Source organism: Salvelinus alpinus, chromosome 9 (genome assembly GCF_045679555.1).
Source record: "Salvelinus alpinus chromosome 9, SLU_Salpinus.1, whole genome shotgun sequence".
Taxonomy (NCBI): Eukaryota; Metazoa; Chordata; class Actinopteri; order Salmoniformes; family Salmonidae; genus Salvelinus; species Salvelinus alpinus.
In genome coordinates, this window is record NC_092094.1 from 57,187,560 (window position 1) to 57,213,815 (window position 26,256).

At 40.7% G+C, this 26,256-nt stretch overlaps 1 protein-coding gene across 1 annotated transcript in view; it reads left to right on the top strand.

Moving 5' to 3' along the window:
- Nucleotides 1–26,256, top strand: part of lingo1a (leucine rich repeat and Ig domain containing 1a) — a 255,057-nt gene that overhangs the window by 125,941 nt on the left and 102,860 nt on the right. The window contains exon 2 of the mRNA XM_071326805.1: nt 2,065–2,203. The gene's annotated coding sequence lies outside the window, so the exon portion shown is untranslated. The remainder of the gene's footprint in view (nt 1–2,064; nt 2,204–26,256) is intronic.

Consider the following 26,256-nt stretch of genomic DNA (forward strand, 5'->3'; position numbering starts at 1 on the left):
GGCGGAAAACACAACAACACATTTGACAGAAATAGGAAATAACATCATAAATGGGTCCTACTTTTGTTGAGCTTCCATCAGAATCTTGCACAATGGGTCCTTTGTCCAGAACAATCGTTGTTTGGTTTTAGAATGTCCTTTTTCCCTCTCGAATTAGCATGCAAAACTAGCCAAGTGGCGCGAAGCTGTCCACCGTGAACAAACGCAGAGAACGGAACACGCCAAAACTCCCGAAAAAAATTCAATACTCTGATAAAACTATATTGAAAAAACATACTTTACGATGATATTATCACATTTATGAAATAAAATCAAAGCCGGAGATATTAGACGTCTATAACGAATGCTTTTCAGAAGCCAATACTGATGACCTTTTTGCGCCTTCCTGAACAAAGGAATTTGGGGTCATGTCATTCCAAGCTCTCTCTTTTGACCATAGATATACCTAGAAACCCCATTTCACCTCTCACAGCCTATTGACATCTAGTGGAAGGCGTATGAAGTGCATGTATACTAATAGATTTCAAGCAAATTTATAGGGAGGCCCTGGACAGAGCCTCGATTTCAGATTTTTCACTTTCTGACAGGAAGTTTGCTGCAAAATGAGTTCTATTTTACTCACAGATATAATTCAAACGGTTTTAGAAACGTGAGAGTGTTTTCTATCCAATAGTAATAATAATATGCATATTGTACGAGCAAGAATAGAGTACGAGGCCGTTTAAATTGGGCACGATTTTTTCCCAAGGTGAAAATAGCGCTCTCTATCCTCAACAGGTTAACACTGTTTTGGTTACTACATGATTCCATATGTGCTATTTCATAGTTTAGATGTCTTCACTATTATTCTATGATGTAGAAAATCGTAAAAATAAACCCTGGAATGAGTAGGGGTGTTCAAACTTTTGACTGCTACTGTAGATATCCTGCAATGTCCTGGCAGACAGGAACATCGTTGAGACAACCGTATCTTCACGCTGCTAGCGTGATTGTACAATCGGCAAAACACAAAGCCCACAACAATTGCTTCAAAACACAACCTCATTCATTGTTTTATCAGACAGCAGGCTCAATCAACCAATGACATCATTGGTGAACTCTCCCGGTGCGAAAATTCTATTCCGCAGTATGAAGTACTTTAATTAAACATCAATGACTAAGTCATTACAATAGGGTTCATCAGGGTTTTCGGTGAGCATTTCTTCATTTCCCTTTTCCGTCTGAAAGGACAAATTAACTGTGGTTTCTCTGGTCTCCAAAACTTCGACATATCTCTGACATTTCCAAATCTGATCCCCTCCCTCCTACATAGAGGAAAATGAAACAGAACGTTGTCATTATTGGTATGATGTACAACTGTGAGGTATAGGGGCAGAGCTGAAATTATGAATTTGTGCCTTCACTAAAACTGACTTAATCATGAGAATGTATGATAATCGGTGGATTTGTGTGACATGGTGGACTTTTTTTATTGTATTTGAAAAGGTGGTTGTGTATTGAAATTCTTCTGATCAGCATTGGCAACCACGGAGCCATTACCGCTCGTGTGTTGCTACCTCTGTTGGCATAACAACATTGCCTGATGTTTCATAGGGAATAGTTGATTATCTATGCAAATGTTGTCTGCTGTTTTTTTCAGGGTAAAATTTGACCATAAAGACCAGGACTTTCAAGTGTTGAGGAACTGTCTCAGGATCAACTCTGTTGTAATGGCTCAGTGAGGGTATTCTGACAGTCTCCCAATGTATCATTGTGTTAACAATATGATCAAATATTCATGAAATATAACACAATGATAACCAACAAAGATATGAGTTGTGACTAGACTGGCAATAACCAGTTTGTGTACTATGGACCAGTGGATGCAAATACTGTATATTTAATTCTGTTGAATTAAGTATGCATCTTTCATGATGGACAACCTTAAAATGTGTAATATCAACTTATACACCTTTCCTGGGTATGAGAGTATGTGTTCTTTCGATAACTCGTATTTCACTTTCTGTCTTGCCATCAATACACCAGCCTGTACTGAGGTTTGTAATGGGTTGTTTTCTGTTGCAGGTGGATGGTCTGTTGAGCAGGGATGCAGCGAGGGAATGTGGTTTAAGGGGAGACAGAGCCAACCTCACACCAGCAGCCTTCTGCCCTCCTCACAGTGAAAAGGTCCCAGTTGGAATCAACAGGCCAACATTTACTGCCTGTAAGTATATGGAATTTTACCTATACCAATACATCTGTTATGATAAAGCTATGTTTTTCGGATTTAAAACTGCAGATTGTTTTCGCCTGCATGTGTATCAATCCTATATGTTTGATAGCCAAATGGATTACGTTTCAGAGAAGTTTATTCTTCTTACCTGATGGATCTCTTTTGTCAAACGTTGTGAAATGGATGATACGTCTGGGGTGAATATATTACCCTTCCTCAATCAAAATAGATTTAACTAGATTATAGTGTCACCATATGGCTGTATGCAGGAATACCACCCTGTACCCATCTGCTAGCTGGCCCATGAAAGCTAAGCAGGGCTGCATGGAGTTGGCTTATAGGTGTGTGGATGGTAAACCACCTCAGAATATCAGGTAGCATTGGTATTGGAGGGCCAGTAGGGGCTACTCATTGTCCCGCTAAGGGTTTTGTCTCTTGGCGGACAAGCTAGAAGGTCTTGACTAACTGTGGACATTAAAGATGAATTGGCACTTGTCCCATGAGCAGAGATATTATTGGCTGAATTCCTGACCCAGCCCTGCTTCAGATGGACTAATTCAACACTCCACTGCAACCCCCCTGTTTTTAATCTTAAAACATAGTTATTTCCTCTCATAGACAAGTTCTGATGCTTCATATCTCATTTCAAAATCGGTCAATATGTGTTGGTGTGGTGATGATGCTCTGCAAACCTGTGTACATGTATACACAACAATGCTGGGTCTTGGCACATCTGTCTTTGAGGGTTTTCTGGCTGATATCCAGCACAGAGCTTGATTAATGGCTTGTCAATAAGGAAATACTTCCCAGCACCACAATCCACTCCTTTTAAGCATAATGGCAAATTGGCAATTTGAAAAGCATTAGACCCAGCAAAGCTTTTCAACAGAGCATGAATTTAAAATTAATTCAGTTATTTTACACATGCTTGTGCGTACACTGCCTTTGTTTATGAAGTTAAACTGCAGGAAGTATTTGTGCTCCTGGGATGTCACCTGGGTAAAGATACATATTAGCAATTAAAACATCTGTTCAAAACAGCAAAACACATCCGTTCAGACTCATTTCTCACTCTGTGTATGACAACTGAGGTTGTAATTTAAATGGTCGCCAATAGCGGGGACAGATGTTAATGCTGACCTCAGTAATGTGTCCACGCCCACTCACCCATGGTGGGGGCCTCATCACCACTGCCAACTCTATCATTCCATTACACACACTCATCTGTCTGGGAGCCCACTTTGATAACATGTGAGAATCATTACCTGGTGATCTATTGCATCTTGTCTGTGCGATTAAAAACATTTCTAATACACATTCTGATCCATTCTTTTCACACACCTTATTAGAAGGTGATGAACACATTCTCTCTGTTCATACAAGCTGTGGTGGACCGCATCTGTATACGCTCATATTTGACCATTTCTTAGACGTCATTGCTATTTACCTTCCCACTGGGCACACACTAGTTGAATTAACGCTGTTTTAATGTGAATTTGTCAACTTATTGTGACGTGGAATCAACATGGAAAATACATTGGATTTGAAAAAAAGTCATCAACCAGTACTGATTTCATATAATTTCAACCAGCATTGTAAACATTTAAATTAGGGTAAAACTTAAACTTAAATACATTGACTTAACCTGATTAACAGGTTGTTACATCAATCTAATTTTAACAATCTTCAGAGCTATGTGAAGAGTGTAATTTCAAAAGACTATATATCCATTTCCAGAAATATTGGTAAATTTGCTTTTTATTTTTGTAAGAACTTATGAAAAAGATTGGTGTCTAATCATAGCATGGTGTTGTTCAATGACAGACATGTTTTTTTTTTTTATTCTAGTACTTGATGGTCTCGTTTCAGAGTGTTTTTTTGAAAAATGCTATACAGTGCATTCGGAAAGAATTCAGAACTATTCCTTTTTTCCACATTTTACTACGTTACAGCCTTATTCCATAATTGATTAAATTATATTTTCCCCTCATCAATCTACATACAATACCCCAGAACGACAATGCAAAAACACATTTTTAGAATTTTGTGCAAATGTATTCAAATTTAATAACTGAAATACCTTTACATATTCAGACCCTTTGCAATGAGACTTGAAATTGAGCTCAGGTGCATCCTGTTTCCATTGAGCATCTACAACTTGATTGGAGTCCACCTGTGGTAAATTCAATTGATTGGATATGATTTGGAAAGGCACACACCTGTCGATATAAGGTCCCACAGTTGACAGTGCATGTCAGTGCAATAACCAAGCCATGAGGTTGAAGGAATTGTCTGTAGCGCTCTGGATTATGTCGAGGAACAGATCTGGGGAAAGGTACCGAAACACTTCTGCAGCATTGAAAGTCCCCAAGAACACAGTGGCCTTCATCATTTTTAAATTGAAGAAGTTTGGAACCACCAAGACTCTTCCTAGAGATGGCTGCCTGGCCAAATGTGAAAGAAGGGCCTTGGTCAGGGAGGTGACCAAGAACCTGATTGTCACTCGGACAGAGCTCCAGAGTTCCACTGTGGAGATGTGAGAACCTTCCAGAAGGCAGCCATCTCTGCAGCACTCCACCAATCAGGCCTTTATGGTAGAGTGGCCAGACAGAAGCTACTCCTCAGTAAAATGCACATGACAGACCGCTTGGAGTTTGCCAAAAGGCACCTAAAGGTCTCAGACCATGAGAACACAAGAAACCTCGCACCATCCCTACGGTGAAGCATGGTGGTGGCAGCATAATGCTGTGGGGATGTTTGTCAGCGGCAGCCACTGGGAGACTAGGCAGGAACAAGGGACGATGAACAGTAAGATCCTTGATGAAAACCTCTAGAGCTCTCGGGAACTCAGACTGGGGTGAAGGTTCACCTTCCAACAGGACAATGACTCTAAGCACACAGCCAAGACAACGCAGGAGTAGCTTCGGGACAAGTCTCTGAATGTCCTTGAGTGGCCCAGCCAGAGCCCTGAACCCGATCTAACATCTCTGGAGAGATCTGAAAATAGCTGTACTGTGATGCTCCCCATCTAACCTGACAGAGCTTGAAAGGATCTGCAGAGAAGAATGGGAGAAACTCCCCAAGTACAGGGGTGCCAACCATGTAGCATCATACCCAGGAAGAATCGATGCTGTAATCGATGCCAAAAGTGCTTCAACAAAATACTGAATGGTAGTAAATGGTCTAAATACTTACAGCATGTTAATGTGCAAACATTTCTCAAAACATATTTTTGCTTTTGAATTTTTCGGTATTGTGTGTAGATTGATGAGGAAAAAAACATTGAATCAGTTTTAGAAGAAGGCTGTAACGCAACAAAATGTGGAAAAAGTCAAGGGCTCTGAATACATTCCGAATGCACTGTACAGTATATCCGCCTCACTCTCAGAGAAATAAGTAGTACTTCTAGGTTTTACAAATCAAATGTAACGAATAACTACATGTTTAGCTCTCTGTGGTCTGAACGGGGATTTTAGAAGCTATAACTCAGCATCTACAATGGTCATTAGCTATGTGTTCACATTGAGGCATTTCACTCTATTACATACCTGCTACTTAGCATTCATCTCTTTGAGACTGTACTGAATGTGCAGTTTTATACAAGGCAAAATGTCCATATTGCAAAGGTCAAGCCATAAGACAGACTGCAGAGGCTTCAGAACACAGTGTTTTCCCCTCCCAGTAGAGCCTATAATACAGCAATACTGTAATTATGCAAATGTATAGACTCAATAACTGATTATAGGAGAAGGTCCAATATGAAACGGAATATAGACTATGAACTGTATAGCTTGTCCCCTCTTGTATTGTAACAACGGAGCAGAGAGGGAGTTTTTGCTCACTGCATCAGCCACTGACTGAAATGTTGTGTTCAAAGTGGTCGATTGAATTGTAAGTGATATAAACATGGACATTTCTCTATTTCCCTACCCTCTGGTGGTGAGAGAAAGAAATGTAATGTAAAAAAACCTGCATAGCGGATTGGGAGTGTCATTTGTCTTTAGTCATGCGGAATGCGGAATGCCGTCCATCAGTTTTACTGCACATTGGCTGCCTCTCAACGCAACAGTGATGAGTGATGGCCAAAGTGCCTCCGGATAGCTCTGGCAGGGATGATGAAAATGTGAAAACACCAAGTTACACAGGAAATTGGCCGTTTTGGATGCAATTGACACGAAAGGCAGCGCGGAGAGGGTTTTTAGAAATGACACAAGCTTAACGGTTCAAAGTGGTGTCTGTTTTAAGGGTTGCAAGATAGTAATGGTCCATTGGGCTTATTGCTGAAGTATTCTCCCTTTATAACCTTATCACTGCAGTTTTTTTCAAACCACTCTAATCTCTATAGACGTAATTAGGCCAAAGAACCGAGATACCAAAAAGCCTTGAATGAAAAAGCCAGCATAATACCCCAATTGTGCGAGAAGAGAAAACCTATCTACCCTAACGACCCACTGGGCACACACTGGTTGAATCAACGTAATTGTGACGGGGAATCGATGTGGAAAATACAATGGATTTGAAAAAATGAATCAACCTTTCATTTCATTTTAACCAGCGTTGTAAACATTCAAATAAATAAAACTTAAATACCTGACTTAACCTGATTAACAGGCTGGTACATCAATCTAATTTCAACATAATCATCAGAACTATGTATACATTGAAATTGTGTTGTTTCCATGTGTATTTTTCAATCTTCTTCCTATACTGAATATACAAAGCATTAAGAACACCTGCTCTTTCCATGACCTAGACTGCCTAGGTGAATCCAGGTGAAAGCTATGATCCTTTATTGATGTAACTTGTTAAATCCACTTCAAATCAGTGTAGATAAAAGGGAAGAGACAGGTTAAAGAAAGCCTTGAGACAATTGAGACAAGGATTGTGTATGTGTGCCATTCCGGTGGTGAGTGGGCAAGACCAACGATTTAAGTGCCTTTGAACGAGGTATGGTAATATGTGGCAGGCGCACCGGTTTGTGTCAAGAACTGCAGCGATCCTGGATTTTTCATGCTCAACAGTTTCCCGTTTGTATCAAGATTGGTATACCACCCAAAGGACATCCAGCCAACTTGACACAACTGTGGGAAGCATTGGAGCCAACATGGGCCATCATCCCTGTGGATGGGGGGTAATCAATATTATGAAGGTGTTACTAGTGTATGGTGGTTGAAATTATGTAAAATGTTATATTTGATTAGACTTTTTGTTTATGTTGATAGTAAAATGGTATTTTTCAATCAACATCAATGCTTCACTGTCAAGCCATCAACCAAAATAAAGAGGTACACTACGGTGCAAAAGTTTGGGGTCACTTAGAAATGTCCTTGTTTTTGAAAGAAAATATATATTTTCCGTGTAGACAAAAATGTGATACAGTGTAGACATTGTTAATATTGTAAATGACTATTGTAGCTGAAAATAGTAGATTTTTTTAATGGAATATCTACATAGCTGTACAGAGGCCCATTATCAGCAACCATCACTCCTGTGTTCTAATGGCACGTTGTTAGCTAATCCAAGTTTATCATTTTAAAAGGCTAATTGATCGTTAGAAAACCCTTTTGCAAGTATGTTAGCACAGCTGAAAACTGTTGTCCTGGTTAAAGAAGCAAAAAAACTGTCCTTCTTTAAACTAGTTGAGTATCTGGAGCATCAGCATTTGTGTGTTCGATTACAGGCTCAAAATGGCTAGAAAATGTCAACAGTGAAGAGGTGACTCCGGGATGCTGGCCTTCTAGGCAGTGTTGCAAAGAAAAAGCCAGGACTGGCCAATAAAATTAAAAGATTAAGATGGGCAAAAGAACACAGACACTGGACAGAGGAACTCTGCCTAGAAGGCCAGCATCCCGGAGTCGCCTCTTCACTGTTGACGTTGAGACTGGTGTTTTGTGGGTACTATTTAATGAAGCTGCCAGTTTAGGACTTGTGGGGCGTCTGTTTCTCAAATTAGACACTCTAATGTACTTGTCCTCTTGCTCAGATGTGCACCGGGGCCACTCCTCTTTCTATTCTGGTTAGAGCCATTTTGTGCTGTTCTGTGAAGGGAGTAGTACACAGCGTTGTACGAGATCTTCAGTATCTTGGAAATTTCTCGCATGGAATAGCCTTCATTTCTCAGAACAAGAATAGACTGATGAGTTTCAGAAGAAAGGTCTTTGTTTCTGGCCATTTTGAACCTGTAATCGAATCCACAAATGCTGATGCTCCAGATACTCAACTAATCTAAAGAAGGCCAGTATCAGCTGTGCTAACATAATTACAAAAGGGTGTTCTAATGATCAATTAGCCTTTTAAAATGATAAACTTGGATTAGCTAACACAACGTGCCATTGGAACACAGTTGTGATGGTTGCTGATAATGGGCCTCTGTACGCCTATGTAGATCTTTCATTAAAAATCTGCCGTTTCCGGCTACAATAGTTATTTACATTAACAATGTCTACATTGTATTTCGGATCAATTTGATGTTATTTTAATGGACAAAGAAATGTGCTTTTCATTCAAGAACAATTCTAAGTGATCCCAAACTTTTTAACAGTAGTGTAAATTGAAATATAATGTGAAGCCACAGTCCAATGATTCCTGCCTGAACATTGACTCCTACTGAGGGGTAATGCACTTCAGTGAGAAAGTGCAAGACAAAAGATTTAAATGCCTTTGAACAGGGTATGGTAGTAGGTGCCAGGCGCACCGAGAATTCTACAGGAGAATGTCAGGCCATTCCTCTGTGAGCTGAAGCTGAAGCGCAGCTGGCTAATGCAGCAAGACAATGATCCAAAACACACAATCAAGTCGACATGAAAATGGTTAAAAAGCAACAAATTAGAATTTTTGCAATTGGCCTAGTCAAAGTCAGTACCTAATCCCAATTGAGATGTAGTGACAGGACTTGAAACAAGCAGTTCATGCTTGAAAACCCACAAATGTCACTGAGTTAAAGCAGTTCTGCATGCAAGAGTCGGCCAAAATTCCTCCACAGCAATGTGAGAGAGAGATCAACAACTACAGGAAGCATTTGATTGCAGTCATTGCAGCTAAAGGTGGCAGAACAAGTTACTGAGTGTTAGGGAACAATTACTTTTTCACACAGGGAATTGGATGTTGCATAACTTTGTTAATTAAATAAGTAAGTATACATTTTTGGGGTGATTTGTTAGCTCAAGTTCCCTTTGTCTAATTTTAGGTTTTGTTTGAAGATCTGATAAGATTCAGTGTAAAAAATATTCCAAAATAGAGAAAATCTGAAAAGGGGCAAATACCTTTTCACGGCACTGTACATGAAGAGTTTATTTTCAAAACACTGTATCCACAAATGTTTCACATTAGTGTTTTTCACTAGAAATAATTGCTAATGGGTACCTCCATGTGTGTGTAAAATGTTTTTTTTTTTTCATTTTTTTTTTTTAGATGTGTGTTAAAATATACATATTTTTTGCAAAACGCTACATATCCATTGGTTAGCAGGAATGGAATGTTCGTATACTGTATATTTAACTGATATGTGGTTGTCTTACCTAGCTGTAAGTTGTTCTGTGTAAGAGCATCTGTTAAATGACAAATGTTCATGTAAAAAATAAAATGTAATATTGATGTTACAAATGTATAATTTCTACAGTTCTTTGTAAGGATCGACGCTGGTAGACGAGAAGCAGGAACAGGGAGTGAACACTTAATTAACAACGGACATGCAACAGGACAGCGTCTGGACATTAACACATAACGACATTAATGCAGACACAGGGAACAAACGGGGGAGCAGACAGTAATAGATGGGGCAATCAACAAAGGGAAGGAGTCCAGGTGAGTCCAATGAGCACTGCTGTGTGTAATGATGGTGAGAGGTGTGCGTAATGAAAGGACAGCCTGGCAACCTCAAGGACCAGAGAAGGAGAGCGGGAGAGTGACATGTTGGATTCACGTCTCCAACTAAACCAAAAATAAAAGTTAAATAGGATTAAGCCAGTGGCTCAGATGAAACTATCCTGTGTTGTCAACCAAACACAATTCAATAGTATTTTTCTAATACAGTAAATAGCCTAAAGTTAAGGCTATTTTACAAACTAATGTAACAACATTTTGAGGTTAACGTACTGTAACTATAAATGTCTTATGTAATCATAAAAAGCATGCATGTTCAAGATAGCAAGAAAAGGTGGTGGATCTTTGAAGATCTTCACCATTTCTGTAATAATCTGCTCAGTGCAACTGAGCAATGCTGTTCAAGATTCTATGTACTTTTAGTGTTATCTCAAAGGCAATCCAGGTCATTTGGTTGTACTATTAGATTAATCACAGTGATATCACATTCAATTGTTGTATGAATACAAGATACCTGACATTGTATTCCCATTTGAACTTGTTGTACTTTTAAATGGTTAAAAACGCAGTGAGAGAAATTTGGGTGACCAAAACCCAAAATCAGACATTGTTTTTCCATTGGAATTTGATTATACTTTTATATGGTTGAAAGCATAGTGATAACACATTGAAAATTAAACTAACTTTTGGCTGTCGTTTTGAGTGGGTTGTAATCTCATTGATAAACGTCTCAACCAGATATTGCCTAATTATCCACATTGAAATGATTTTGTGTGCCCAGTGGGATGTTTTTGAATGTTAGCAAAGTGTATAGAATGAGATAATTGAGCACACAAGTTATATAAAATATAACTTTCTTTGTGTACACTCTACTGCTTACCATTGTGATGTCATTGTCAATTCACACTATTGTAACTATGGAAAAAGCCCTCCTTTGCTTTCCCGTGTGGCATATCCACTGCACTCTCAACACGTCTCTATGGGTAAACTGTAATGTACTACAGTGCCAAATTACAGTATGTGTTTTTCACTCAAGTTGGAGGTTGTAGGGCTGTTATTGTTACCCATTATTTAATGTTGAAAAAGTGTTAAAAGCTTGAGAGCTAGGAAGATAAAAAAGAGTGCTATTTCAATAAAGAAGTGTCGATCCAAAGAAGCACTCTGTAGGTCTTGATTTCCAAAATTTGTTTTCATATTTGTATGACTCGGATCGTTTAATGTTATTGATCCTACAGGTCTAGCAATGATATCTCCACACATGTTTTGGGAACATTCTCTGTGACATTATGTTACTGTTAATGGTGTATGATTTTCATTTCTAACCTCACAGGCTGACACATGTATCTCCACTCCAGTGGCAGTCGGTGCTGTTTAAGATAAGGGAGGATGTTTTTTTTTCATGAGCATGGACTTATTTCTATTACAGAATATTGGATGACTGTCATTCATATTCCATTCACCCAGCTCAGTGTAACAGTGAAAAGGTTTAGGCTACATCATGATACTCCAACTTGCCCTATACCCATCATGAGGTTGCTACAACCAACAGGTGGAGAATCTTTTACTAATCAAGGTGACAGACACATTCAATACCACCTTGCACACTCTTGCCTGCATCTAGCTGATCTAGGGTGTAATCATTAGTTCTAACAGTTGCAAAAGGTTTTGTTTTCCAACTCAAACAAGTTTCTATTGGACAAATTCAGGTAGGTCCCTCCCGTTTCGTTTGCTTCTGTTTAAGAAACGTTTTGCAACAGAATCGTCGGAATGAATACACCCCTGATCACCCGCACACACACTTCAATTCCATAGCACCACATACATCATTGTCACTTTGCTCATTGTATAAATCCTTCTCGCATCTACGCACTCTCCTCCTCTCATCTTTTCCTTTCGCTTGTGGTGCACAACACAACAGCTGTCTGTTACCAGGCACAAAAACCTCTCCATAACCGCCAATGCTAACCGCTACACAGCCTACATCATTGTCACCATATTAACGTTATAGTCAACATAGTGGAACTAATTTGTTATTACACCACACAATCTACTCCATGTGTACAATCACACATTAGTGTACAGCAAGCAGTTTAGCATTTACACCAGGTGGCCCCTGTGGCAATAAATTAATACAACCGAAAGTTTATCTTGACTTGGAAGAGTTGCAGTGTTGGATTGCCTTAGCCAGCTAGCTAACATACATATAAGTATTCTCGGATTGAGTCAAGTAGTTGAGTCGGCTAAATTTAGCTGCATTAGCTAAGTAAGTGAAACAGAATATCGCTCTCTCTTTCTCGCTCTGCTGCTTCTCCTTAATTTTTTTTCGAAATGACTATTGTCTTTCTCTCTCTGTCACATACTCACCACAAATATGCACTGCATTGCTACTGTAGCTAGCTGTAGCTTATGGTTTCAGTACTAGATTAATTATCTGATCCTTTGATTGGATGTACAACATGTCAGTTCATACTGCTAGAGCTCTGATAGGTTGGAGGATGTCCTCCGGGAGTCATCATAATTACTGTGTACGTTTATGGAAGGGGGTGAAACCATGAGCCTCCTAGGTTTTGTGTTGAAGTCAATGTACCCGGAGGAGGATGGAAAATAGCTGTCTTCCAGCTACACCATGGTGCTACCCTTGAGGGTGCTGTTGAGGCTACTGTTAACCTTCTTTGCAAAACAGCGTGTTTTAATCAGTTATTTGCTGACGTGAATATATTTAGTATAGACTTATCGAAAAAGTTTCACTTTTAATGTTTTACTCTTCTGAGCTGCCTCCACTGCTCCACTCACGTCTCAAAATTACTTGTTTCTGCTATGTTAAAACAAATCTAGGGCTAAATAGGCGCACATCTCTCGGAGCTAAATGTGTGTCTGAGGAAGATTTCCTCTAATCTTCGCTTCACAGCGCAAAGCGAGAATCCAAGGTCAGCTTTGCCTTGGATGGGGGCATATTTCCATGCTGCAGATGAGGGGATTTGGAGGGCAGGGCTTTGCGATAAGCCTCCGCACACACAGGGAACAAGCGTGCACGAATGGCACCTGAGGATCTTCTCGACCCGGCAGACAAAGGCAGCGGTGGCATGTGTGTCTTGTGTAAGGTGGCATGCCTTTAACCTTGAGTGACATTTGGAACTTGGCAGGCTGGTCTATGGGCGCTGCTGCGCTAGCTAGCTATAGGAAGACTATTGTTTCTTTTTGGGCCCTCTAGTGTGCACTGTCAGAGCAGGAAAAAAATATGACCTCTCTATTCTGCCACTGTCAGACAGTGACACTCAGCAGGAGGTGTGCTAGCTAGTGCAGATGTCCAGGGTTTTTCTGGAGTTTGAAGTATGCTAGCTTGAGCCCAGTGCTGTAGCCCACACAACTCAACCACCATACTGCAGAGAAGTCAAGGTCTAGGGCCGATATCTAATTTCATTTTCAAAGGACCCCCCTAATCTAGCACAGGTAGTATAGAGACCACCCATTGACACTAATTTACTGAGAGTCACACCCACGAAGTTCAGTTAATTTAACACCTTTATTATTGGCTGGAATGAGAACCAGCATACTGAGGAGTCCAAGAACCAAGTATATTCCATAATGCCGCAAATGAAACTAATGCGATTCAGTTTGAAACAACACAAATGAGCCTACATTGTGTGGGGAAGGTATGTCATAATGGGATAATTAGGTACCATAAAATATGAGATTACATAAACTGACATGCAATTTGTATGAAAACAAATGAAAATGGAATGACGGCAGGTATAATTGGGGGTCAAAAAGTGACCAATTTGTTGGTTCAGGGAGCCCTCAATGCGCTACATAGGTCAAGTAGAGTTCTCAAAGCTTTTCTGTTCAAACAATGTCTTGATGATATTTTTTTGAGATTGTGTATTACACGAGAAACTGCACTGCACTTAGGGACCAATAAATCCCCCCTGTAAGGTTTTTAATGTCATCTCTATGGTGTGTTCAGGCCGTTGTGGCAGTGTGAAGGTCACCACAGCACCACACCTTTCGAAATGGCATTTAGGCAATTTTAACACAGGAGTCAGGACCCTGCATTGGGAAAGTAGAGGCTTTAACTTGGCTGCTGATCTCAAATAAAATAAATTGTTATTGGTCACATGCTTCGTAAACAACAGGTGTAGACTAACAGTGAAATGTTTACTAATGGGGCAATCCCAACAATGCAGAGAGAAAAAATATATATAAAGTAGGAGTCAAAAATTTGGACATACCTACTCATTCAAAGGTTTTTCTTTATTTTTACTATTTTCTACATTGCAGAATAATAGTGAAGACATCAAAACTATGAAATAATACATATGGAATCATGTAGTAACCAGAAAAGCGTTAAACAAATCAAAAAATATTTGAGATTCCTCAAAGTAGCCACCATTTGCCTTGATGACAGCTTTGCACACTCTTGGCATTGATGAGCTGTCATCAAGGCAAAGGGTGGCTACTTTGAAGAATCTCAAATATACAGTATATGTTGATATGTGAAATGTATTAGTTTTGATGTCTTCACTATTATTCTACAATGTTGAAAACAGTAAAAATAAAGAAAACCCCTGGAATGAATAGGTGTGTCCACATTTTTGACTGATACTGTAAATATAATAGAAAGGTAAAACACATAATAATAAAAGTAATAATAAATACACAATGAGTAATAATAACTTGGCTATATACACAGGGTACCAGAACCGAGTCAATGTGCAGGGGCACGAGGTAATTGAGGTGGACATGTACATTTACAGTGTCTTCAGAAAGTATTCACACCCCTGATTTGTCAACGATCTACACAAAATACTCTGTAATGTGAAAGTGGAAGAAACATTTGAAAATTTGCAAAAAATATATTATATATATATGTAAAACCCTAATATCTTCATTACATAAGCATTTAACCCCCTGGGTCAATACATGTTAGAATCACGTTTGACAGCGATTACAGCTGAGTCTTTCTCAGATAGTTCGAAGAGCTTTGCACTCCCGGATTGTACAATATTTGCACAGTATTCTTTTTTAAATTCTTTAAGCTCTTTGTTGTGTTGGTCATTGCTAGACAGCCATTTTCAAGTCTTGCCATAGATTTTCCAGACAATTTATGTCAAAACTGTAGCTTAGGCCACTCAGGAACATTCAATGTAATCTTAGTAAGCAACTCCTGTGTATATTTGGCCTTGTGTTTTAGGTTATTTTCTTGCTTAAAGGTGAATTGGTCTCCCAGTGTCAGTTGGAAAGCAGACTGAACCAGGTTTTCCTGTAGAATTTTGCCTGTGCTTAGCTGTATTCAGTTTGTTGTTCATCCTAAAAAACTCCCTGGTTCTTGCCGATGACGAGCATACCCATAACATGATTCAGTCACCACCATGCTTGAAAATATGAAAAGTGGTACTCAGTGATGTGTTGTGTTGAATTTGCCCCAAACATTTTCCCCAAATGTATTCAGGACATAAAGTTAATTTCTTTGCCACATTTTTGACAGTTTTACTTTGATGCCTTATTGAGAACAGGATGCATTTTTTGAAAATGTGTGTTCTGTACAAGCTACCTTCTTTACACTCTGTAATTTAGGTTTGTATTGTGGAGTAACTACATTGTTGTTGATTCATCCTCAGTTTTCTCCTATCGTAGCCATTAAACTCTGTAACTGTTTTAAGGTCGTGGTTAAATCCCTGAGCAGTTTCCTTCCTCTCCGTCAACTGAGTTAGGAAGGATGCCTCTTTTTGTAGTGACTGGGTGTATTGATACACCATCCAAAGTGAAATTAATAACTTCACCATGCTTTTTGTCTGCTTTTTAATTTTTTACCCATCTACCATAGGTGACCTTTTTTGCAAGGCTTTGGAAAACCTCCCTGGTCTTTGTGGTTGAATCTGTGTTTGGCCCATGCCAAATCTTTTCAGCCTCCTTAGGAGGAAGGGGTGTCATGCCCTCTTCATGACTGTGTTGGTGCGTCTGGACCATGATAGATCTTTTGTGATGTGGACACAAAGGAACTTGAAGCTCTCACTACAGCCCCATCGATATGAATGGGGGGTGTGCTCTGCCCTCTGTTTCCTGTAGTCCACGATCAGCTCCTGTGTCTTGCTGATGTTGAGGGAGAGGTTGTTGCCCTGGCACCACACTGCTAGGTCTCTGACCTACAGCCTATCATAGGCTGTCAAATCAAATCAAAGTGTATTTATCACGTGCGCCGAATACAGTGAAATGCTTACTTATAGGCTCTAACCAATAGTGCGAAGAAATAAAAAAAAGTGTGTGTGTGTGTGTAGGTAAGTAAATAAATAAAACAGTAAAAAGACATTTGAAAATAAGAGTAGTAAGGCTATATACAGACATCGGTTAGTCAGGCTTATTGAGGTAGTGTGTACATGTGGGTATGGTTAAAGTGACTATGCATATATGATGAATAGAGAGTAGCAGTAGCGTAAAAGGAGGGGTTGGCGGGGGGTGGAACACAATGCAGATAGCCCGGTTAGCAAATGTGTGGGAGCACTGGTTGGTCGGGCCAATTGAGGTAGTATGTACATTAATGTATAGTTAAAGTGACTATGCATATAAGATAAACAGAGAGTAGCAGCAGCGTCAAAGAGGGGTTGGGGGGGGCACACAATGCAAATAGTCCGGGTAACCATTTGGTTACCTGTTCAGGAGTCTTATGGCTTGGGGGTAAAAACTGTTGAGAAGCCTTTTTGTTGAATGTTGAGCTGTTGTCATTGAACAGTATTCTCACATAGGTGTTCCTCTTGTCAAAGTGGGAAAGGTCAGTGTGGAGTGCAATAGAGAGTGTCATCTGTGGATCTGTTGGGATGGTATGCGAATTGGAGTGGATCCAGGGTGTCTGGGATGATGGTGTTGATGTGAGCCATGACCAGCCTTTTGAAGCATTTCATTGCAACATATGTGAGTGCCACGGGGCGATAGTCATTTAGACAGGTTACCTTGCCATTCTTGGGCACAGGGACTATGATGGTCTGCTTAAAACATGTAGGTATGACAGACTTGGTCAGGGAGAGGTTGAAAATGTAAGTAAAGACACTTGCCAGCTGGTCAGCACAGGCATTGAGTACGCGTCCTGGTAATCCGTCTGAACGTTAACATGTTTAAATGTAAATCACCGGCCACTAGGAGCGCTGTTTCTGGATGAGCATTTTCTTGTTTGCTCATGGCCCTGTTCAGCTCGTTGAGTGAGGTCTTCATGCCAGCATCAGTTTGTGGTGATAAATAGACAGCTACAAAAAAAAAAAAATCTCTTGGTAAACAGTATGGTCTACTGCTTGTCATGAGGTATTCTAGCTCAGGCGAGCAGAACCTCAAGACTTCCTTAATATTAGATTTTTTAGCATCGGCTGTTATTAACAAAGAGACACCCCCTCCCCCCTTGAGCTTACCCGACGCTGCCGTTCTGTCTGCCGATGCATAGAAAAATCTGCTAGGCGTACGTATATTATCCTTGTTCAGCCACAACTCCGAGAAACATAGTATATCACAGTTCCTCAGGTCCTGTTGATTGGATAGTCTCGACCGTAGCTCGTCCAGTTTGTTCTCCATTGAGAACGGAGGGTGGAGGCGGTTTATGTACTCGCCGACCTAGTTGTCAGGGCGCCCACACTTCACCCTCTCGTACGTTGCCTTTTTATTTTTCAGCCTGTTCCAGGGGTGAGCGGCATGTCCTGCGTCTCTGACACGTTGAAGTAGAACTCTTCATCATAACAATGTCCAGAAGCTCTTTTGGGTCATGGTGGAAACATTGTGTACAAAAAAGTTTAGATCAACACACAAAATAGCAAAGTTGGTCAGAGCCCATGAAACGGCTGCTTTCCCATGACACTTATTTTGACACAGGTGCACCGGATTGAAATGATACCATCACTGAGAACCTTTTTGCCACTGGCTCTATCCCTAGACTTGACCTGAAATAAGGAATGCAGCTGCTTAGAAGACAAATACCTTGAGTACCTTTACGCCACTGCCGCATATTTCCTAATGTGGCTGTTGAGAAGACACAGGTGGACTCCGAATATGCAGTAAATTCAGGCTTTTATTACGCAAGCTACATCTATTTACATTGATTTATGTGTTCTCCACCCCACTATCTGTCAGTAATAAGTAATAGGATGTTGTTTTTCTTTAGCCTGTCGAAGCCCCTCCAACACGTTACTCTGTCACCTTTTTTATCACGCCCCTTTTTCTTTTACCATCTAAATGCATTTCGTAAACTGCCTTCGTACTGCCCGAGCCCTTCGACTCAGCAGTAATGAGATGAATGCTCCATTTGTTAAACTGTTTGTTCATGCCATATTGATCTAATTTGAATTCATTCGTTCGGTATGCTATAGCTGAAAATGAGGCATGTATCTTTCCTGATCAATGTAATGGTTTAAATTATAGAGACCCTACATTCCAAACATTCCAAGTCTGATGCTATGGCAACTGGCTTGATGATAGATCTGAAGATTTAAGCAGTAATGTAAAAAAATTGCCTGAAATTCGGAAGCTGAATTCCTATGTTCTAAATCTTCTCTCCACTCCAGCTAGTTGTTTCTCTTGGTAGTCTTATTCACTTATAAGGTGATTGTATAAATAGTATATTTAGCCACAAGTCAATATACACTGCTCAAAAAAATAAAGGGAACACTTAAACAACACAATGTAACTCCAAGTCAATCACACTTCTGTGAAATCAAACTGTCCACTTAGGAAGCAACACTGATTGACAATAAATTTCACATGCTGTTGTGCAAATGGAATAGACAAAAGGTGGAAATTATAGGCAATTAGCAAGACACCCCCAAAAAAAGAGTGATTCTGCAGGTGGTGACCACAGACAACTTCTCAGTTCCTATGCTTCCTGGCTGATGTTTTGGTCACTTTTGAATGCTGGCGGTCTGAGGATCTCATCTCGGTACCTAATGGCAGTCAGGCTACCTCTGGCGAGCACATGGAGGGCTGTGCGGCCCCACAAAGAAATGCCACCCCACACCATGACTGACCCACCGCCAAACCGGTCATGCTGGAGGATGTTGCAGGCAGCAGAACATTCTCCACGGCGTCTCCAGACTCTGTCACGTTTGTCACATGAGCTCATGTGATCAGTGTGAACCTGCTTTCATCTGTGAAGAGCACAGGGCGCCAGTGGCGAATTTGCCAATCTTGGTGTTCTCTGGCAAATGCCAAACGTCCTGCACGGTGCTGGGCTGTAAGCACAACCCCCACCTGTGGACGTCGGGCCCTCATACCACCCTCATGGAGTTTATTTCTGACCGTTTGAGCAGACACATGCACATTTGTGGCCTGCTGGAGGTCATTTTGCAGGGCTCTGGCAGTGCACCTCCTTGCACAAAGGCGGAGGTAGCGGTCCTGCTGCTGGGTTGTTGCCCTCCTACGGCCTCCTCCACGTCTCCTGATGTACTGGCCTGTCTCCTGGTAGCGCCTCCATGCTCTGGACACTACGCTGACAGACACAGCAAACCTTTTTGCCACAGCTCGCATTGATGTGCCATCCTGGATGAACTGCACTACCTGAGCCACTTGTGTGAGTTGTAGACTCCGTCTCATGCTACCACTAGAGTGAGAGCACCACCAGCATTCAAAAGTGACCAAAACATCAGCCAGGAAGCATAGGAACTGAAGTGGTCTGTGGTCACCACCCGCAGAATCACTCCTTTTTTGGGGGTGTCTTGCTAATTGCCTATAATTTCCACCTTTTGTCTATTCCATTTGCACAACAGCATGTGAAATTTATTGTCAATCAGTGTTGCTTCCTAAGTGGACAGTTTGATTTCATAGAAGTGTGATTGACTTGGAGTTACATTGTGTTGTTTAAGTGTTCCCTTTATTTTTTTGAGCAGTGTATTTAGAATGGATTGCCTAGGCATTTTAATCATCCCTGGAATTGGATAAGATTTACAGAGGGATTAATGGTTGAACAGGCCACCACTTTCCTTAATTATATCACCTTTGGGGGGGGGGGGGGGGGGGCTTCTGTAATGAAAAGTATGGCAGAACCTAACATGCAATTCGGAATTTACCTTGTTGCAGGTTAATTCTGTGAATTGAATGCAGCACTAGTGTCTTTGTTTTTCAAATCAATTCTGTAAATCTGTGAATATTCCAATTCATGACAATTCATGCATAATCCAGCACTTTTAGTCAGTAACCTTTGTTACCATTCCCTGTAGATTAATAATACATCATCTATTTCATATTAAAAAGAACACAACATGCTCAGTGTGTTCTTTATTTCATGATAATGGTTTACATCTGATGTGACAATTTAAAAAAATATGTATTTAAATGTATTCTTAGGGGATAGCCCCTTTTTTTCCATTTTCGCCTAAATGACATACCCAAATCTAACTGCCTGTAGTTAAGGCCCTGAAGCAAGGATATGCACATTCTTGGTGCCGTTTGAAAGGAAACACTTTGAAGTTTGTGTAAATGTGAATTGAATGTAGGAGAATATAACACAATAGATCTGGTAGAAGAAAAAACAAAGAAAAAACCCACCCATGTTTTTTTACCACCATCTTTGAAATGCCAGAGAAAGGTCACTGTTATAGCCATCACTCTGGTTGGAATTCCGATAGTGTCCACAAGATGGCAGCAGTGTGTGTGCAAAGTTTCAGATGGATAACGTCAAGTATGACTGAACCTCGAGACTTTTAGTGTGAAGTCCACAGGTACATTTGGGCAAATCGTGAAGGAGACATTCACATTTATATTCCATTTTTATGCAAGAATATCGTGAAATCTGTATACTTGGACTTTGATTTAGCTTTCCAAGTATTAGTAGCCATATTATAAGTTCAACATTTGCAAAACAACCAGTTTTCATAACTCTGAATATCCTTATCATTTTTGTCCAAAATGAAAAGACATGCTGTCGTACAAGGTAAAAAGCGACATTTTACAACATATACATGGTTTCAGGATACTTCCGTAAAGCCCAGCTCATTGGCTATCTAGCTAGCTTTGTTTGACCCCGATCGGTGCATATTTGACAAAGATACAGTCATTCAAGTGATGGCCGCCCACGTCATCGGCGTGCAATGAAGGCGTTGCTCTCTGACCAAATACGATGTACTATAGGATACACTACACCCCTAACGAAATAGTGAAGTCTTGTTACCTTCTAGCATCTCTGAGGAATAGATACAAATGTGATTTGACTCGTTTGAAACAACATTTAGGGTGAGATTTTCACAGATTCCTTTCTTTGCAAATTGAACGAGTGGAAATACAAAATTGATCATGCATGCTTTTAGGATATGAAAAAGGATGTTATCTAACAAAACAACACTATCTCTGGGACCCTTTGGATGATAATTCAGAGCAAGATTTCAGAATGTAAGTACACATTTCACCTTCAGAGGTGAATTTATCAAACCTATCGCGGTGAAAAAACTGTTTTGTTGTTAGGAGCTCTCCTTAAACAATAGCATGGCATTTTTTGGAGTAATACCTACTGTATATTGGACAGTGCAGTTATATTAACAAGAATTTAAGCTTTCAGACAATATAAGACACTTACATGTACCGACATTTGTTGTTTATCTAAAATCTGCGATCCTGACATAACGCGCTGCATGATTTACAACTGTCCTGTTGACGGGACGCCGATGCTTAAGAAGTTTTTAAGGAAAATACATTTGCTAATTTCTCAGACAATCGTAATGCGTGGAAAAGATTTTGCATTTCCAAAGTTTATTTTTTAGAAAATGTAATATCTTCTGTTGTTTTGTGTGGCTCTTTTGAGTTATTCTTCAATACTATGCCTTTGGAAAGGTAAGGCTGGAGTAAATGTAAATGAACCTCCCACACACAGACAAGTCATCCATACTGACACCTACACACAGACACGAACACTCACACACATACAGAGACACACACACACACACAAAAACAAATCCACAAACACATGAACACACACTCAGTGACATTTAATCATTTATAAAGGGGGAGACTTAGGCCACTCCCAACTATTGGTTATTCCCTCTGCTTAGCAGCTCTTGACAGGTCAGGTTGGGAGGGTGGGTGGGTGGGGGAGGTTGGTCAGGAGGAGGAAGAGGAGAGAGACGGGACACTGATCTCTGTGATATTACTGCAAGGTCACAAAAAAGAGAGCCAGGGAGAGGGGGGGAGAGAGAGATTGCAGATCACATTTTCTCCAGAGAGAGGGAAACCCGCCCTTACACATAAATGCGAAACAACAAAAATGTAACTGATGAAAAAAACAATGATTACAGCCAGATTAAAGCCGATTGTCACCACACTAAACATAACTATTAGATATCAGGTTAGCTAACCTGAACCTCAAACTAGTATGTGCATAACGTTTTAATTATAGTCTTACCACATTGTACTTTAAACTGTTCTATACGCCTGCCACATACTTGATTGTCTGTGCAGTGGAAAGCTACTTAAAAGTTTAGCCGAAAGCAACCGCAATATGCTTGTGTGACAAGTTGACAGACGATTTGACTGAATTAGATTGACATCAAACAATAGCCTGCAGCTCCACGTGCGTAACACCCAAATTAATACCCGTCACTCAAACGCCCTAAACCCCCCAAACCCTCCAACCCCCATGCCCCTCATTGTGGCAACTGAAGCAATTTACAGTTTCATCTTTGAAATAAATCCCTCTTTATGAAATGGAACTTCATACGTAGGCCATCCATTATCAGTAGCCAGAGCGGTGGTGGGATTGCTGGAGTGCAGGTGAGGCCCTTCATCATGTTGGCAACCACACAGTGTAAAAAAAGGCCCAGAGATGGAGTGTGCAAGTGTGACGGTAAGCAGACCTTTAATGGATCCCGCCAATTACCCTGGCTTTTGTGTTGATGGAGCGTGATAGGTTACAGTGAGCTGAGCCGCAGAGAGGCATGGAGAGGCGGAGAGAGCAGCAGAGCCGGGCCTGATGGGACGAGGGGAGGGGGGGTCCCAGTAATGGCTTCACATGGCTCAGTGGGCGGACCATCCACCACCAAGAACAATGCCTGCTGCCTGTCAAGCCACGAGACGGTGGTCTCTGGAATAATTCACGAGCAACGGGTGTACAATGGAGCTAGGACGGACTTGTCGAGAAGGTGAGGTAGGCAGGTTGTGCTCTTCACATGACAACTCTAAATAGGGTATGCTTCAATAGGGTTTCAACCGAATACTAATGGGTGATTTTCCATCATGCTCCAATCCTTTGTCGATAGCCCTATACTGCTCCATTATGATTTTCATAGAGAGGAAACCAATCTAATAACCCAGCCCAGTATGCATAAAGAAGGCATTTGACAAATGACCTGCGAACATGCCTGGTGACAAAAAACAATGTGTAGCATCCAAGGAGAATAGCATTGATTGTGAGTGAATCATTTTACTGTGCATTGAGACACGATTTGTTGCGTGTTGTTTGTCTTGGCATGTGAAGGATCGTTTTCTGATGTTGGGAGAGGGCTGGAGATGATGTGTGCCAGACTGAGGTTTCGGCGAGGGCGCTTTAAAGATCTGTAAAGAGGATCATTGAGGAGGCGCAAGGGGGAATGAATAATTTCCAAGAGGCATCAATGTGAATACATTGCATACAGGTTCTCAGAGCACAGAGACCAAGGAGCCTCCCACAAAATGTTCTAGGGTGACGATATTAACGCTATAGATTATAGGGACGATCCTTGACCTTAAATTTTAAGTTTTATTTGGAACTCCATTTGGGGTGTAAAGTCAGACCCTGTGACAACTACTTCACAAAGAAAAAGTTTTCAACTGCACAAGTTTTCGACCCCCCCAAAAAAGATTTCCTTTGTGAGCATACAACCCTGTAATAGAAGGCAAATAATTGGATTGTAGTACTATTGACATACCCTATAGAGCATTCCAAAACTTTAGACAATACAAACTGTCACCATTTCTTAAAATATGTGCAGTGAACATTGGGACACCTTCGACATCAATTATACATTGCTTTTCCAAGTGCCTGAAAAAAACACAACATTTATTGACTTAGAAAAATGTAGTGTTTATCTCCATTTTGGATTCAATTAAGCTATTTGGCTCCTTTATGTCAAAGCATCACTTTGCACACATAATGTTCTAGTTTCGACTTTCGATTATATACACTGCTCAAAAAAATAAAGGGAACACTTAAACAACACAATGTAACTCCAAGTCAATCACACTTCTGTGAAATCAAACTGTCCACTTAGGAAGCAACACTGATTGCACATTTGTGGCCTGCTGGAGGTCATTTTGCAGGGCTCTGGCAGTGCTCCTCCTTGCACAAAGGCGGAGGTAGCGGTCCTGCTGCTGGGTTGTTGCCCTCCTACGGCCTCCTCCACGTCTCCTGATGTACTGGCATGTCTCCTGGTAGCGCCTCCATGCTCTGGACACTACGCTGACAGACACAGCAAACCTTCTTGCCACAGCTCGCATTGATGTGCCATCCTGGATGAGCTGCACTACCTGAGCCACTTGTGTGGGTTGTAGACTCCGTCTCATGCTACCACTAGAGTGAGAGCACCGCCAGCATTCAAAAGTGACCAAAACATCATCCAGGAAGCATAGGAACTGAGAAGTGGTCTGTGGTCACCACCTGCAGAATCACTCCTTTATTGGGGGTGTCTTGCTAATTGCCTATAATTTCCACCTTTTGTCTATTCCATTTGCACAACAGCATGTGAAATGTATTGTCAATCAGTGTTGCTTCCTAAGTGGACAGTTTGATTTCACAGAAGTGTGACTGACTTGGAGTTACATTGTGTTGTTTAAGTGTTCCCTTTATTTTGTTGAGCAGTGTATATTGTTTGAAACCACAAAAACTTTAACACAATAAAGCCAGTGGTGTAAAGTAAGTTGAAGAACTACTGAAGTATTTTATCTATACTTTACTTTACTATTTTTATTTTGGACTTTTACTTTGACTTTTTCTCCAACAAATTCCTAAAGAAAATATGTACTTTTAACTTTTTCCTTGACACCCAAAAGTATTCATTACATTTTGAATGTTCAGTTAAGCAGGACAGCAATATGGTCCAATACACGCACCTATCAATATAACATGTTGTCATCCATACAGCCTCTGATCTGGCGAATTTACTTAAAACACAAATATTGCGTTTGTAAATTATCTCTGAGCTTAACATAAGGAAATTGATGTATAGAATTTACTTTTAGTCATGTATGACAAGTGGGTACATTTCCCACCACTTCACTTAAGTATCTGATTTAAAATGTACTTAAGGCGGCTAGCATAGTGGTTAAGAGTGATAGGTCAGTAATTTAAAAGGTTGCTGATTCGAATTTCCGAGCAGAGTATGTGAAAAATCTGTTGATGTGCCCTTGAGCAAGGCACTTAACCCTAATTGCTCCTGTGACGCTATGGATAAGAGTGTCTGCTAAATGTAAACAATGTACTTTTACTCAAGTAGTATTTTACTGGGTGACTTTTACTTGAGTCATTTTCTATTAAGGTACCCTATATATAGAAAAGTATGTGGACACCCCTTCAAATTAGTGGGTTCGGCTATTTCAGCCACATCCGTTGCTGAAAGGTGTATAAAATTGAGCACACAGCCATGCAATCTCCATAGACAAACATTGGCAGTAGAATGGCCTTACTGAAGAGCTCAGTGACTTTCAATGTGGCACCAACAACAATTCAGTTTTTCAAATGTCTGTCCTACTAAAGCTGCCCCAGTCAACTGTAAGTGTTGTTCTTGTGAAGTGGAAACGTCTAGGAGCAACAATGGGTCAGCCACTAAGTGGTAGGGCCACACAAGCTCACAGAACAGCACCGCCAAGTGATGAAGAGCGTCGCTTGTAAAAATTGTCTGTCCTCGGTTGCAACACTCACTACCGAGTTCCAACCTGCCTCTGGAAGCAGCATCAGCAAAATAGCTGTTCTTCGGGAGCATCATAAAATGGGTTTCCATGGCTAAGCAGCCGCACACAAGCCTAAGATCACCATGTGCAATGCCAAGCATCGGCTGGAGTGGTGTAAAGCTCGCCACCATTGGACTCTGGAGCAGTGGAAACACATTTTCTGGAGTGATGAATCACACTTCACCATCTGGCAGTCCGATGGACAAATCTGGGTTTGGCAGATGCCAGGAGAAGGCTACCTGCCTCGATGCATAGTGCCAACTGTAAAGTTTAATGGCCCGGGCCTGTTTTCATGGTTCGAGCTAGGCCCCTTAGTTCCAGTGAAGGAAGATCTTAACACTACAGCA